This window comes from Scyliorhinus canicula, chromosome 7 (assembly GCF_902713615.1).
Source record: "Scyliorhinus canicula chromosome 7, sScyCan1.1, whole genome shotgun sequence".
In the NCBI taxonomy this organism is placed as follows: Eukaryota; Metazoa; Chordata; class Chondrichthyes; order Carcharhiniformes; family Scyliorhinidae; genus Scyliorhinus; species Scyliorhinus canicula.
In genome coordinates this window covers 66,374,012-66,390,259 of record NC_052152.1, presented here as the reverse complement: position 1 = coordinate 66,390,259, position 16,248 = coordinate 66,374,012, and the positions used below count along the sequence as shown (strand labels likewise).

General features: G+C 48.2%; 1 pseudogene; it reads right to left on the bottom strand.

Moving 5' to 3' along the window:
* Nucleotides 1–221: 221 nt before the first annotated feature.
* LOC119968615 lies at nucleotides 222–603 on the bottom strand (annotated as a pseudogene).
* Between the last annotated feature and the right edge of the window lie 15,645 nt (nucleotides 604–16,248).

The following is a 16,248-nucleotide window of genomic DNA, read 5'->3' as shown; positions in this document are numbered from 1 at the left end:
TGCATTTCCTCAAGTGTTGGAAGCCTGTCTCTCTCACTGCTACAGTAAACGCAGTCCTCACAGACCCAGCATACCCAACACATCAATCGATAATATAATGAGGATATCTAATGCAAATGTATAAACATAAAATCAATCTGAAAGTTGGTCCTTTATCCACCAACTGTTACACTTCCAGGCTTGAGTTTATAGGAAACTGATCAGCTAACATAAACAACACCTCAATACCTAGATTTAGTGGAATATTCCTTTGGAGATGCGACAAGATCCCTTCCCTTCGGGGTTCCTCTGTAAGCTGTCTCAACAATGTTTATCATTTCCTGTTTGTCTTCCGTAGGCCAATTAAATTTATTGTTGCTGGTGCCCAAATCAATCATGATGTGCTTGTTTCTGAGCTTGCTGACTATAAGTGACGGGCTGTCTTACAGAATTAACATGTTCTCTTTCTCTGGGACAGTCCCTTGAATGGCAAGGAACTTTTCAATGCTGCCATGTGGTTCCTTTTAGGATTCAGCTCTCAAACCACTTAAAATAGTGATCACATTACCTCGCATCCAAGCTGAAAAAAAACACAACTGTGCATGGATCATACAACTCCTACATCTTGTTGAAGTCCCCCACCTTTGAAGACTCTGGATAGTGCACTCGTTATATACATTAACAGAAAGCAGAGACTGAGTGTCAATGTGACCTTGACTTTGTGGGCAACAATAAAGCAATGGGATTCACTACTGACCATGCTGAAACATTTGCACTCACACGGCCCATTGACAGTACTGTGATTTTTAAAAATTCTGGCTGTCATTGGGAGGAACATTAAGTTCCTGCAGAGAAACTCATTCTGTGCAAAGCTACGCTCCCTGATGATATCATGAGCTGAGGACACCCAAATTAAGCACAGTCTTCAGCTAACAAGCAAGTGAGTGCTTTATAATGATTTAAAAACTTTTTTAACGCTTCTGAAAACATGCATAAAATTTAAACAGTATATTATAAAGTTTTAAAAGATTTTACAAAAATGTAAGAACTTTAATATCCTTTGTCATAATTTATAAACCTTCAAAATATTTTAAAATTGAAAATAAATGTGTATGTGCAATTGAGTGTTAAAAAGATGAACCCAGTCAAGCATTTTTTTTTGAAAAGCACTTATTTACTTGTTAACCTCATACAAAAAAGAAAGTGGAAGAGCACATGGCATATGAGCGGAACAGGTCACATAACTGTAGGGTGATGGGTAGGGTGATCTTTCCAAGAGCCGGTGCAGACTCGATGGGCCGAATGGCCTCCTTCTGCACTGTAAATTCTATGATCTATAACTTTAATGATTAAGAGGTCAAAACATTTCACAATGAGGAGGATAGGAAAGGCTGAATTTTTGCAAAGCTTGAGTTCGGAAAATCTCCTGACTCCACAGACTGCTATGGAAACAACCCCGCAAGCCCAATTTCCTGTCTCCATGGAAACAACCCTCCAAGTATAATTTTTGCTCTGGTCAGTGGGGAAAGCACGTGTGGGGGCGGGGTTGGGGGAAGTGTTTGAATCTTGGCTGCAGACTTTGCTGGTAGCAATTTTGAGGCTGGAACATGCTGAGGTTTGAAGGCCTACCTTGGTTTTGGAAAAGTCTATTAGGTTCTCTTGCCTTCACATTTCACTCCCAACTCACTCCATCATGCCATCTTCTACCTCCTTACGAACTCATCGGATCACTCAGTATCTACTGGGGCCAGGTCTCAGGAACTATGTGGAGATAAAAACAATAATTATAAAAATCTAAGTGAGCTCTCATACAGATTTTACAGAAAAAAATTCTAATTCATGACACTCATTCAAAGATTTTAAATTCCCCAGGTAGTCAATTTGTTATATTAACAAACAAAACTCTTTTAAGTAGGCATGTCAAAGACAGTTAATCCTTTAATATTCTCTGGAAACTGTCAGTCAGAAATGTGATCCCAGCCCCCATGCAGAGATATTTGATTTTGGAACATTTGAAACTCAGCCAAGAATTCATAAGTGCCTCATTTATTATCACAATCTTGGTGAATTTCAACAATGAAGTCTATTGAAGCTTTATGAAAATATATTTTTTTAAATCTTTAACTACACCACATGCTTGTCCATCAATGCACTCCAGCAGCTGGAGTTATATTTTAAATTCTGACAGCTGCAACCAGGGCCGGGATTCTCCCCTACCCGGCGGGGCGGGGGGTCCCGGTGTGATGGAGTGGCGTGAACCACTCTGGCATTGGGCCGCCCCAAAGGTGCGGAAGTCTCTGCCCCTTTAGGGGCCAAGCCCTCACCTTGAGGGGCTAGGCCCATGCCGGAGTGGTTGGCGCTCCGCCGGCTGGCGTGGACGGCCTTTGGCGCCATGCCAGCCAGGGCCGAATGGACTTCGCCAGCTGGCGTAGGTCCGCGCACGCACCGGAGATTCAGCGGCTGCTGACGTCATCCTCGCACATGCGCAGAGGAGGGGGTCACTTCTGCCTCCGCCATGGTGAAGACCATGGCGAAGGCGGAAGGAAAAGAGTGCCCCCATGGCACAGGCCCGCCCGCCAATCGGTGGGCCCTGATCGCGGGCCAGGCCACCATGGGAGAACCCCCCCGGGGCCAGATCGCCCCGTGCCCCCCCCCCCCCCCCCCAGGACCCTGGTGCCCGCCCGTGCCGCCTGCTCCCGCCGGTAAGGCAGGTGGTTTGATCCACGCTGGCAGGAGAGGGTTGACAGCAGCGCGACTTCGGCCCATCACGGGCCAGTGAATCGCCGGGGGGAGCGGGGGCCCGCCGACTAGCACGGCGCGATTCCCGCCCCCGCCGAATCTCTCGTGTCTAAGTATTCGGGACACGGCGGGGGCGGAATTGACGCCGGCCCCCGGCGATTCTCCGACAGGGTGGGGGGTCGGAGAATCCCGCCCCAGATTCTATTCCATTTTAAAAGGCTATGGATTTACATATCTTCAGATCATGATGCGGTTCAAAAGTGTTTATACCTCCTCTTTAAACTTGTGACTCCCGTAGTACAGATTAAGACCTTGAGAAAAGTGAAAATGGTGGCACACAGCCATGATATTAAATGATTCCTGCCTGATCCGCTTACCGCTGCCAGGGGGAGGAACATCCATATTTGGGTCTTACCTGCCATTTTTAATGGGCTCCAAAGACAGCCTGACTCTGAAAATTCACCCGTAGTACGAATAGTAATAATCTTTATTATCACAAATAGGCGAACATCAACATTGCAATTAAGTTACTGTGAAAATCACCTCGTGGCCACATTCCGCCGCCTGTTTGGGTACACGGAGGGAGAATTCAGAATGTCCAAATTACCTAACACCACGTATTTTGGGACTTGTGGGAAGAAACCGGAGCACCCGGAGGAAACCCACGCTGACACAAGGAGAACGTGCAGACAACGCACTGACAGCGACCTAAACTGAGAATCGAACCTGGGACCCCTGGTGCTGTGAAGCAACAGTGCTCACCACGGTGCTACCGTGCTGCCCTGTGGATTTATTGGTCACAATAGTGACTTCTGTCATTTAAGATGGTGCAATATGTGAGGACAGAGGTGACAACATCAATTCCCCTGCCCTCCCACTCAGGGTATGTGCCTTAATGCTCATCTGGATGTCACGCCTCTTCTTCATCTAGCTAAATTAATAGGGGTAATTTTGAGGCCACACTCCCCACACGTGAGAAATTTGGTGTGGGCTCAAAATCCGGAGAGAATCAACAAATGTGATTCTCTGCGCATTATTTGGTTTTGGAATTTTCACCTCCCCACTCCGGTGGAGCTAAGTGAATCATGTTGCTGGATCCCGGGAACCTCTTTTTAATACATTAGCATGTCATTAGTGAGCACTCTCTCCAGTCCTTTCTCTCCATGGAATATTCACCTGGCACTGGTGTGACGTTGCACCGGCGTCATTTACAGCAGGTTTTCCCAGGCTTGAAGTAGTTGAATGGATTTCACTGGGATTGCAGAGTTGAGTATATATCCCAGGGTTGGGGAGAGAGGTGTAGAGGAGAATGCCTGGCAGTGCCCTGGCACTTCCTGAGCACAGTTTGGCACTGCCTTGTTGGCACTATCAGTTTGGTGCTGCCAGATTGGCACTGCTAGCATGGCACCTGTGACAAGGGCAGTGCCAAGCGTGGACCCTAGTGACAACCACATGGGGGGAGGGGGACATATATGTGTGGTGGACAAGGGGGAGAATAGACATCCAGGGGGGATTCCGGCAATTAATGTGGGGAGAGGGGAGATTTGGGGGCAATGAATATCGGGCGGGGGGTGGGGGGGAAGCCCCCAGACCTGCATGATTTGGCTTGGGGGTTGTTAGACTTCCGCTCTGCTTGGGGCAACCTTTAATGGTGGTGCCCTGATCTGTTTGGAGCCAGTTTCCGGCTCGAAGAGACTCTGCCCTGCAAGAGTGATGCCATTAACTAAGTTCACTCAGTTATTTTTGGGAAAGAGGCTCAAAATTCTTTGAGAAATCTCACTAACTGCCAACGGGATTTGCACCTGTTTTCTCACCGGACCTGACACTTTACCATTTCTGGTAAGATTCTGCCCAACATCTCTCTTTCTTTCTCCATACACCAATTCAACACCCTTAACTGCTGTTGATGCACCATTACCTACAGCTGGTAATCATTCTCAGGAGAAACAAATTGCAGTAAGGAATAGTGTTCATTTGGCATACCACAGAAGCACGTATGCTCATACATGATTAAAATAAAATAGCTGGTGACACCTTTTCTCATTCCAGTGTCTGACTGTACACTGAACTATTAGTCCATTTCACCTGATGAAGGAGCTGTGCTCTGAAAGCTAGTGATTCAAAACAAACCTGTTGGACTTTAACCTGGTGTTGTAAGACTTTTTCTGTGCCCACACCAGTCCAACACCAGCATCTCCACATCATGAAGTATTAGTGAAAGCAAAACAGATCTCCGGCCTCCTCTTCATACTGATTAATTTTATTTTACAAAGGTCACACCCCTGTCAGCAAAATCTCCAGGGGTGGCCATGGGGGCACAGTGGATAGCACTGCTGCCTCACAGCGCCAGGGACCCGGGTTTGATTTTGAACTCGAGTGACTATCTGTGGAGTTTGCACTTTCTCCCTGTGTCTGCGTGGGTTTCCTCCGGGTGCTCCAGGATTAGCTATGTTAAATAGCTCTAGATGGGGTTGTGGGGATAGGGCAGGGGACTGGGCCTCAATAGGGTGCTTTTTCAGAGGGTCGGTGCAGACTCGATGAGCCAAGTGCACTATAGGGATTCTATGATTCCAATATTAAGAGACACCTGGATTGTAAAATATTACTTTGTGCTTCTTTGTTGGGTTGGGGAAGACTTGTTGGGTAGTTTGTAGACAGGATATGATTCACTGGAAGCAATTTCACATCTCAATTCTATAGGGTACAGACAGATCTTTGCAACACTCAGTGAGCCTTGTCTCCAATGGCAACTGAATTTCACAATCAATTGATTTCATTTAACCCTGAACATCTCGCCCACAAACAAGATTTTTGCTTCAGTAATGTTTTGAAGAAATTCTAATTGAAAATTTTTCAAACAGGTACAAACACTGACAGATCAGGTTAAATCATTCAGTTTCTTGCGGCATTGCTCACAGTCCTTGGGAACATTGCTGTTCGCAGTCAACCCCCCATGCAAGCATGCTAACTTAACTTTTTCAGATGCCATGCATGTATTGTCACTAATGAGCTACTAAACCTGCACCTCCACCTCATGGAGGATTAGAATCACTGCAGTGCAGAAGGATGCCATTCAGCCCATCGCATCTGCACCGGCCCTGTCTTCTCAAAGAATACCCTTCCTCGGCTCACTCCCCCAATCCTATCCCCATATTCCCTCTTAACCTGAGGGGCAATTTTATCATGGCCAATCCAACTAAAATGCACATTTTTGGATTGTGGGAGTAAACCGGAGAACCCGGAGAAAATCCACACAGAAACAGGGAGAAAGTGAAAACTCCACACAGTCACCCAAGGCTGGAATTGAACCCAGGTCCCTATCCCTGTGTAAATCACCGTGCCACATGCTGCCGATTGTGTTGAGGTTATCAGTAAAGTCCTGACTGCGTATTTCTAATTTGGTCCCAGCCGGGAAACTCGTGAGGCGGCTGCGGACTCAGTCCGCGACCACTATGGTCAGGGGTGGGCTGATCGGAGGGCGGGGGGGCCTCATACAGGACTGTGCATTTATTGTGCAGATGGTCGGGATTGGGCGCGTGGCCGATCGGGTGCACTGTTTCTGCGGCCCAGCTCCGCGGTTTGAGTCTGCCTTGGAGAACGGCGTGGCCGCTGGAGGCCGCCGGCATGCGCATGAGTGGCCTTTGATCTGGATGTGCAGGGGGCCCAATCTGCACCTGGAGGTGCGAAATTCATGACGGCTCCCTGCTGGCCCCCTGCATGGCTGTGAATCTGTGGTCTTTTGAGGGCATTTTTTCTGGTGTTAAAGACAGTTTTCACGACGGCATGGGGACATAGTCCCTGAAACGGAGAATCGAGCCCCTGTTGCGGCGCGCCCTCAGGATTCTCCTTCTCGACAGCCGGTCAATGGGGTTTCCCATTGTGGACAACCCCACGCCGTCAGGAATCCCCGGGTTGCCGGCACAACGGAGAATCCCGACAGCTGAGAATCCAGCCTTTTGTTTTTGATGCAAGATTAACTGCGAGTCCGTTTGTCTTGCTGCGTGAATTCTGGGGCCATTCCCTTTATTATTTCCAGTAAGAGAGATGTAAAACTTCTGTGTAGCAAACGAAACACTACACTGCCACCCAACAAAGCTTAATACTGAAAAACAATAAAACATGTATATTTGATAATTTAACAAATATCGAAATGTCCCTTGCAAGCATTACTAGATGCATCGAGGAACGAATTAGTGATTCAAGTTGTGATGGCTTCATGTCTTAAATTGGTCCTCCTTCCCTTAGCCTGCAATAACAAATACATGTGATGATTAGTCATCATATAGCTTCAAACTAATAGTCAAGAAAAATATGCTTATGATTTAAGCTGTCCAAAATAGCACCAAGCTAATTTTTTCTAAAACTCACAAAAGCGTTTTAAAGCCTTATTCTCTGCCAGATCACTGCCTGTTTCCAAAATAAATTGTTATAAAGAATGTGGGGAAAATAAATTGAAATGTGGAGTTCCATTCGCATCTATTTTGATCTGTGCCTTTATTGATTTATTCATTATAATATCGATATAACGCATAGTTGAAGATTTAGTGGTCAAATGGTTTGTGCATTTTCGCCCAAAGACATGTGTAATTAAAGTGTAAAATAATACCTGGTGAAAGAGATCAAGCGAACTCGAGCGTAAGTGTATTATGTATTCAATTACACAATGCCTCAGTTTCCTTTTTCTGTTATACTCACCTGTCAATCTTCTGTGGGCTGGAGGCTTCCCTAGTATAACCAGATGGAAGGGATATCATTGGGAGGACATTTTGGTGGCAGTGATTAGAATAATTCAGTTAGATTTAATGAAGATACGAAATAAGTCAAAAATAGACCAGGAGTGAAAGTTTTAACTTTGGAAAGGCCAATCTTACTGTGCTGAGATGTGATTTGGCAAGCTTGCACTGAAAGCAGCTAGTTAAAGGTAAATCAGTGACAGCAGTGGGGGGCATTCATGGGGAAATAGAAAAGGTTCTGCTTTAACTCTCGTGGAGGTCACTGCATCAGATTTCCCAGTGGCCTTCAGTGAAGACAAGACAAAGACATAGACATAGAATTTACAGCGCCATTCGGCGCATCGATTCTGCACCGACCCTTAGAAAGATCACCCCACACCTCTACCCCATCCCCGTAACCCAGTAACCCCACCTAATCTTTTTGGATACTAAAGGCAATTTAGCGTGGCCAATCTAATCTGCACATCTTTGGACTGTGGGAGGAAACCCACACATACACGGGGAGAACGTGCAGACTCCTCACAGACAGTGACCCAAGCCGGGAATTGAACCTGCGACCCTGAAGCTGTGAAGCAACTGTGCTAACCACTGTGATACCGTGTTGTCCCGTTAACAAGGGGGCAGAACTTCCCCTCAACCACTAGTATAAAACGCCGACCTGGGTGCAGGTCATGCAGTGAGACCCTTTGGGGAGTTGAGATCTTGTGTATCATAAATAAAACTGACCATCGTTTTCTACCTGCTTGGTCAATGTGTGCTACTTTAACGGATTTTACACTGGCGATGAGGATGGGATTGGTCGGGTCGTCATTGGTCCCGCCTCCACATAGATTTTGTGGGAACTTCCAGGGAGCAAGTTCATCGTCGTAGACACCCACTCAATGTGGATGGAGGCCCATAAGATGCAAAGTACAACAGCTCAAGCCACCATCAACAGACTGAATCAATCTTCCAGAACACATGGGATCGCAGAGATGCTGGTCTCAGACAACGGGACAGCTTTCGCGAATGCGGAGTTTGCGGCATTCACGAGCAAATGGCATACAACACATACATACTGTCAGCACTACCCGATATTGAATGGGCTAGCAAAGCGCATAGTCTAGATCTTCGGAAAGTGGAATGAGAAAGCAGAACTTGGAGTCATCGGAAACGTGTCTGACACGATTCCTTTTATTGTTACTGGACGCCACGACGGGGGCCGTTCCAGCTGAATTGCTGGTGAGCTGTCGCATTTGTGTGCATTTGAGTTTGGTTCTCCTGGACGTTGATGGGAAAATCTGTCAGGGCCACAATGGATCCATGGCTGACGCAGGCCGGCGTACACCTTTGTGTACTTTCGCTGTAGGCTACCTGGTGTACGTCTCCAACTTTGAGGAAGGTGCCACTCAATCCGGGGCATTATGTAGCCCAGACAGGACTGGTCTTTTATCGAGTAAGGGAACAGGGGTGCAAATCTAATCGGCATGTAGATCACCTCTGTGGGCGCATCATTGAGGTTCCAGATCTGATTCCGGAAGTTCCAGCTGAAATTGCCCTCAGCTCGAGTTACCACCTCTGCCCCAGCTGCCGCCATTGGCTCCAACCACCTGCCGTAGAGAAGCCAGTTTCGGACATCAAGAATGCTGAGATGCCAGAAAAGGTCCCTCTGAACTCTGATTCTGAGGCTGACATGGATGTATTGCCATGACTGGAGCCCATTGTGTCGCCACCCATGGCTGACGACCCCGACAAGGCATTCCGTGCGGAATTGCCGCTCCCCGGTTCGGTACACGCCTCTGGATACCACACGGTCGGCCTCCAACCACCGTTCCCAAACTAAGATGACTGGGAGGTTCCATGAACCTGCCTATGGACATGGACATATCTCCGAACTTGCGGAATGGGGGGTGAGGTGGGAAAGGAGTGTTATAACCCTCATGGATTTCACTGCATCAGGGCTTTTTAGAACATAGAATTTACAGGACTATCAGATTCCCCATGACCTCCACTGAATATGAGCTTCGCCGGTAATGAGTGGGCGGGGTTTCCCCATAACAGGGGATTAGATCACTAGTAAAAAAATGCGACCTGGATGCAGGTCGTGTAGTGAGACCCTTCGGGGAGTGGACATCTTGTGTACCATAAATAAACCTAACCTTTATTTTCTGCCCACTTGGTCAATGCATGTGGATTTAGTGGATTCTACTGGTTTTAACAAGTATGTTTCCGGAAAGATAACGTGTGGAATTCGCAAATCAAATGTCCCCCCCCCCCCCACCGCCACCTGCCACCACCCTCACAGACAGCCCAAAACCCAATAGACATCAAAGAACATAGAGAATAGGAAGAGGGGAAGCATGGCGTATTGGTAATGTCAATGCACTTGTAATCCAAAGACCTAGGGGACTGCTCAGGTGTCCTGGCTTTGAATCCCATGATTGAAAATGGTGAAATTTGAATCGAGTAAAAAATATCTGGAATTAAGTCTAATGATGACCATGAAAGCATTGCTGATTGTCGTAAAAGCCCATTTGCTTCACTAATGTTTTTCAGGGAAGGAAATCTGCCGTCCTTACTCGTCTGGTTTACATGTGATTCCAGAGCCACTCAGCGATAGGGTTGACTTTTAACTGCCCCCCACTGAAATGGTCTAGCAAGCCACTCAGTTCAAGGGCAATTAGGGATGGGCAACAAATGTCTGGCCCAGCCTGCGATGCCCACATCCAAAGAACTATTTTTTTAAAAATAAGGCAAAAGTACAGAAAGCTGGGGAGCGATCTTACAGAATAGTTTGTAAATGTGATAGTGAGCAGGAACTGCCTAGAGATTCCCAACAGCCGACCCAGTGAGGCCATCACCAGTATCCTTTGTTAATCGGTCCACTTAACGACGCCTCATGGGCTTCACGCCAGAAATGACTGTCCCACCGGCTGTTACTCTGAGACCGTGCCCGCCAGCCTCCCCCTGATAAGGGGAGCAGCACTTAAACTGGTCCCACAGAGGAAATCTCATTCACCTTGCAGCAAGATCTCCACTCCCCGAAGGGTCTCACTAAATAGACTGGCTTCAGGTTTCGGGGATGCTGACCTGCCTGACTACTGGATGTGCTGGAGTCACAACGGGATACTTTGTTCTCCTGTGGGGCTTGGTGGGCCAGCCACAGGACAGCCAGTGCCGCATGGGAGGATGTGGCATTAGCCGTCAGCGTGGGCAGCGTGACCCAGAGGACCACCATCACGCAATGCCGCAAGAAACTAAATGACCACTGGGCTGCACGGGTGTGTTGGCATCGGCCCATGGCACCGATGCCACATGTCGCCGCACACGTACTCAACCACACCCCCCCCGACAACAATTTGCCTGACCGCACACAAGTTGTAGTGGTCACACACAAGTTGGACGTTAAGGGAGTGGAACCCCTTCCTGTTGATATAGGGCACTCCCTGATGCTCCGGTGCATGCAACATGACATGCGTGCCATCCATTACACCTGGAACTGGGTTAGTCCAGCGATGGCAGAGAATCCTACTTCCCAGGCATCCTGTTGGGTCTGGTCCATGTCAAAGTTTATAAAGTTCGCTGCCCGGGCAAACAGGGCATCCGTGACCTGACAATTGACATGGGTGAGGGACAGTCAATCAGCGATGGCCTCCAGCCCGGTACACTCTTGTCCCCCATGGGTTCCCCCCTCACATCCCTTGTCATTCCTCAGGGCATAGTTCAACATGCCATGCACACATCCCCCTGGCCACAGCGGGAGCCCCCGGCACCAGAGCCTGTCCCCCAGACTTCCCTGGCAACGTTACCTGGACCAGGCACTGGGTCCCTCCCCGGTGAACACACCCACCCTCTGGTTCCCAGCATGTCCCCAGTTCTGAGGCCCAGCTCTTGGGTGTTTGGATGTTGTCTCCTACGACTCTGGTGTTGAAGCCTCTGGTGTTCAGGCAGAATGTCGGAGCCCCAAGGCCTGGTTGGGGCGTGAGACAGGAACTCTCACCTGCAACATGGCATGTCTACTCTCAGGATAGGCAAGTTGGGTGAAGTGGGGGGCGGGGGGATCCGGAGACCACAGTGGTTTCACTGAGGGGCTCAAAAGATCCACCACGATCCATGAGTAGTCTTCCTGCACTGGCGAGTTCAATGCAGGAAATTATAGAAATGCGGCCCCAAAAGGGAGTTCTTCATCGAGGCCAAATAAACAGCAAAATACCGTTGGATAGTGGGGTCTTTATCGGCGCTGCAGGCTTCGAGAAACACCCCACTCAACGTGCCCAAAACCAGATTTGGAACTGTTTTGGTTGAAACACAGCATGGATGTTTTCTTTAGACTATGGAAGGCAAGGGTAGCACGGTGGCACAATGGTTAGCACTGCTGCCTCACAGCGCCAAGGTCCCAGGTTCAATCCCGGCCCTGGATCACTGTCTGTATGGAGTTTGCACATTCTCCCCATGTCTGCGTGAGTTTCGCCCCAACAACTCAAAGATGTGCAGGGTAGATAGATTGGCCATGCTAAATTGCCCCTTCATTGGAAAAATGAATTGGGTACTCTAAATTCATAGAAAGAGGAAAAAAAGAATAGTGAAGGCTGAGGTAATGTTTCATTGAGGTATTTAAATAGTGAGGGGCCTTGATAGGGTGGATAGGAATCATCTATTTCCATTAAACAGAGAGATCAATAACCAGTAGCAAGGGCTTAAAGTAATTGGCAGAAATGTTAGAGAAAACTGGATACGAATGTTTTGTGAGGGCCATGAAGAATCCAGCATGAGTTGAAGGATAGAAAGAAATAACATTTATTTACAATAACATATATATATAACAGCAGCAGCAAGTCCCTTGCTGCCCACTCCTCTCTAGCTGGTTCCAAACTGGCCAGCTTTATTTATGCAGGGAATCTGCTAATGATTTCTCCGTCCCCCTCATTGGGGAAGCTCATACTCCCAAAGGATTGTGGGATTGCCATTAGTCCCCAGCCAGTGGTAAGCAGGCAGGTTATAACAGAATGAGATGAAGATGCTGAGATAGTTGCAAAGAGTGATGAGATAAGACCAGGGACGGTATTCTCCACACTGAAATCGGGAAACGTGATAGAGCAGAGAATCGTTTTTGACGCCAAAATCGTGGTGGGAGCCGGCCACAGTGGCCACTGCAGAGGGGGCCGGACAGGGGCCGTGGAGTGCACCGCTGGCAAGGGCAGTGGTAGTCGAAAATACACCTGGCAGCAGGGACGGCCGCCAGGGTAAAAGGCCCCCTCGATGCTAGGCATGCATCATGCTAACATGTTGGCCTTTCACCTCCTGAAAACAATGGATAGTGAAATTCAACCAGCAATGGTGGCCTTTCTCCTAGTTATCGCAGCCCTGGGGGATACACTACGGCTGTACGAGCTGGAGTTGCTCGAGGAGTAGATGCTCAGCAGCCCAGCATTTCCCAGAGAAACAGGAGGCAGCCACTGAGGATGGCGAGCCGGCTCCCAAACAGGCTGAGGAGGAGGAGGATAAGGTGCAAAAGAGACACCACATCAGGCCTCGCATGGAGCGGCACCGCCTGTCATTCAAGGACCTGTTGGATCGGGCATGCTGTCGAAGACTCTGGCTGAGCAGGAACACAGTGCGACATATTTGCCACTGGTGCACCTGGCACCACAGGAAAATGGGGGAGGACACTCGGTCCTGGTGGCCGTCAAGGCAACGGTTGCTCTGAACTTTTCAGTCTTCACCTGCTCCTGGCAGTTATGGGCGGCCTCTCCGAGGGGTTGGGGGGCGCGGTGGGACAACAGAAAATGCACAGAAAATGCAGTCCAACACATGGAGTCCAGGGGGGGTGGGTAGCTGCTTGCTTCAGTTGCCAGGGCACCGGGCCATTGTGGCCAATATGGGTGCCGGCATGTGGCGCAGAGTTGGGGTTTGGACACTCACTAGGTGGGAGGGTTAGGATTAAGGTTATGTAGGATGGGGTTGGTGCCAGGGGCACAGTGCCTACTCACCCCGGCCACCCTGAGGAGTTTTTGAGATTTCTTCTGGCACTGCTGACCAGTCCGGATGATGCTGCTGATGGCGCTCACCACCTCTGGCCCTTGCGCACAAACACAGCAAACGGCAGCGGCTGGCAGCCTCCTTCCTGGGCTGGGGTACAGGGCTGCCCACCTCTCCTCAACAGTGTCCAGCAGGGCCTCAAGATTGCCGTCCATAAAACGAGTTGCTGCTCTCCTCGCTGCCGTCTTGTTGGCGGGAATGGTGTGTGAGGAGAGTGGAGTGTGTCTATGCGGCTGCAGCTTGTCAGCTTCCTGAGTGTCAATCCCGGACCCAGCGAATCCCGCACCGTTTCTCATTGGAATCGGTCGTGTTCCACGTGGTATCGGTGCTAGCTCCTTAACGGTTTGCTAGGGTCTGGCAGATGAAATACAATGTTGACAAATGTGAGGTTATCCATTTTGGTAGGAATAACAGCAAACGGGATTATTATTTAAATGATAAAATATTAAAGCATGCTGCTGTGCAGAGAGACCTGGGTGTGCTAGTGCATGAGTCACAGAAAGTTGGTTTCCAGGTGCAACAGGTGATTAAGAAGGCAAATGGAATTTTGTCCTTCATTGCTAGAGGGATGGAATTTAAGACTAGGGAGGTTATGCTGCAATTGTATAAGGTGTTAGTGAGGCCACACCTGGAGTATTGTGTTTAGTTTTGGTCTCCTTACTTGAGAAAGGACCTACTGGCACTGGAGGGTGTGCAGAGGAGATTCACTAGATTAATCCCAGAGTTGAAGGGGTTGGATTAAGAGGAGCGGTTGAGTAGACTGGGACTGTACTCATTGTAATTTAGAAGGATGAGGGGGGATTTATAGAAACATATAAAATTATGAAGTGAAGGGCAGGTTGTTTCCACTGGCAGATGAAAGCAGAACTAGGGGGCATAGCCTCAAAATAAGGGGAAGTAGATTTAGGACTGAGTTTAGGAGGAACTTCTTCACCCAAAGGGTTGTGAATCTATGGAATTCCTTGCCTAGTGAAGCAGTTGAGGCTCCTTCATTAAATGTTTTTAAGATAAAGATAGATAGTTTTTTGAAGAATAAAGGGATTAAAGGTTATGGTGTTCAGGCTGGAAAGTGGAGCTGAGTCCACAAAAGATCAGCCATGATCTCATTGAGTGGCGATGCAGGCTCGAGGGGCCAGATGGCCTACTCCTGCTCCTAGTTCTTATGTTCTTATGTTGTTGAATCTGTGGTGATCTGCATCACTGTAAATACACAAGGGGTTAATGTAAATACACTACAACTAAGTAAATACTAGAGGGAGCACCAGAGACATCATGACATGGAGACATATAGCTAATGAACTCATAGAATAGGACTAGACCAATGGACAGTGTAAACACCCAGACGTGTCTCGTACCAGCCTCCCCGAACAGGTGCTGGAATGTGGCGACTAGGAGCTTTTCACAGTAACTTCATTTGAAGTCTACTTGTGACAATAAAGTGATTTTCATTTTTCATTTTCAGGTGACACTACCACAAGGGGGCATTACACAACCCGTATATAAGGACAGGGCACACATGCTCTGTCTCTTTCCACAGGCGACACTGAGAGAGTAGGACAGGGGCAGATCAGAAGCATCACAGCCACCACGTGCCTTAGAGCAGACTGGTTAGTTAGACTGAGTTACTGTAGCATGATTAGCAGAAGAGTCAAACTCATAGAGAACTGTGCTAATGGTTCAATAAATCACATTGAACTTACTTCAAAGTCTGGAGTATCTTTTGGTCAAAGCTGTATCGAGTTGCAGCCTGTGTTATCCCAGAGTACATAACACAACAGAATCGCTCCAGGTGCCGCGCCAGTTTTGTTGCTTTTGCACTCCATTAATCCTGCCCCAGCGTCAGCATTTAGTCTCAGGAATGGAGAATTCTGCCGCAGGTCAGGAACCAATACACCAAGGAGTCAGTGAAGATTGCGGAAGTATTGATCAAAGTAACCCAGAGGATTTTGAAATGGTATGGTCATCTGTTACTGAGAGAGAAAGGATATCTGGTGAGGTGAGTGATGGAGATGGTACTGCCAGGAAGAAGGCGGAAAGCATAAGACCAGATGGAAAGATGCTGTGGCAAGAGACTCAAACACAGTGGAAAAGACTGGAGGTGTAGTCAATCAGCATTTTTCCAACACAAATGGGAGAAGCTGAAAGAAGATTAGGGGGGGATTGAGGAGAAATGTTTTCATCCAAAGGGTAATATAGATCGGGAGTTCTGTCTAAAAGGGTTGTTGAGGTAGAAACTCCCATCATACTCAAGTAATATTGAAGTGCTGTAACCTACAATGGAGCAAGGAAATCATCCGCATGTGACCAGCACGACCAACATTCTCAACTGAAAAGCTGGTCCCCTCAGAAGAGGCCCATAATGAAAAATAGGTTTTGAAAAGATTGTCCCGCGCTTGGGAGCAATCTGTCCAAGGCAAAGTAAAGGTAAAGACCCCAGAAGAAGCTCTGGCTGCAGCAGATATACAGGCAGTAAGAGCGCACCAAAACCCCGCATGGGTAAACGAAGGAAAGAACAGCTCCCCACAGAAGTCGCAGGAATGAAAATGAAAATGAAAAATGAAAATGAATGTTACAACTGCGGACAGTTAGGGCATTTTTCAAGGGAATGCAACGCCCCACAGAGATCTCAGAGAGGCCAGCAGACAGGCACTCTGACCAGGAACAAAGCAAAGCCGATCCACAGTATAGAGACGCAGTCAGGACAGACCAATGTGGACGGAACGGACTGACGGTGTTCGGGCTCCCCCACTTGGGTCTGTGACACCCTCTGGGACCAATC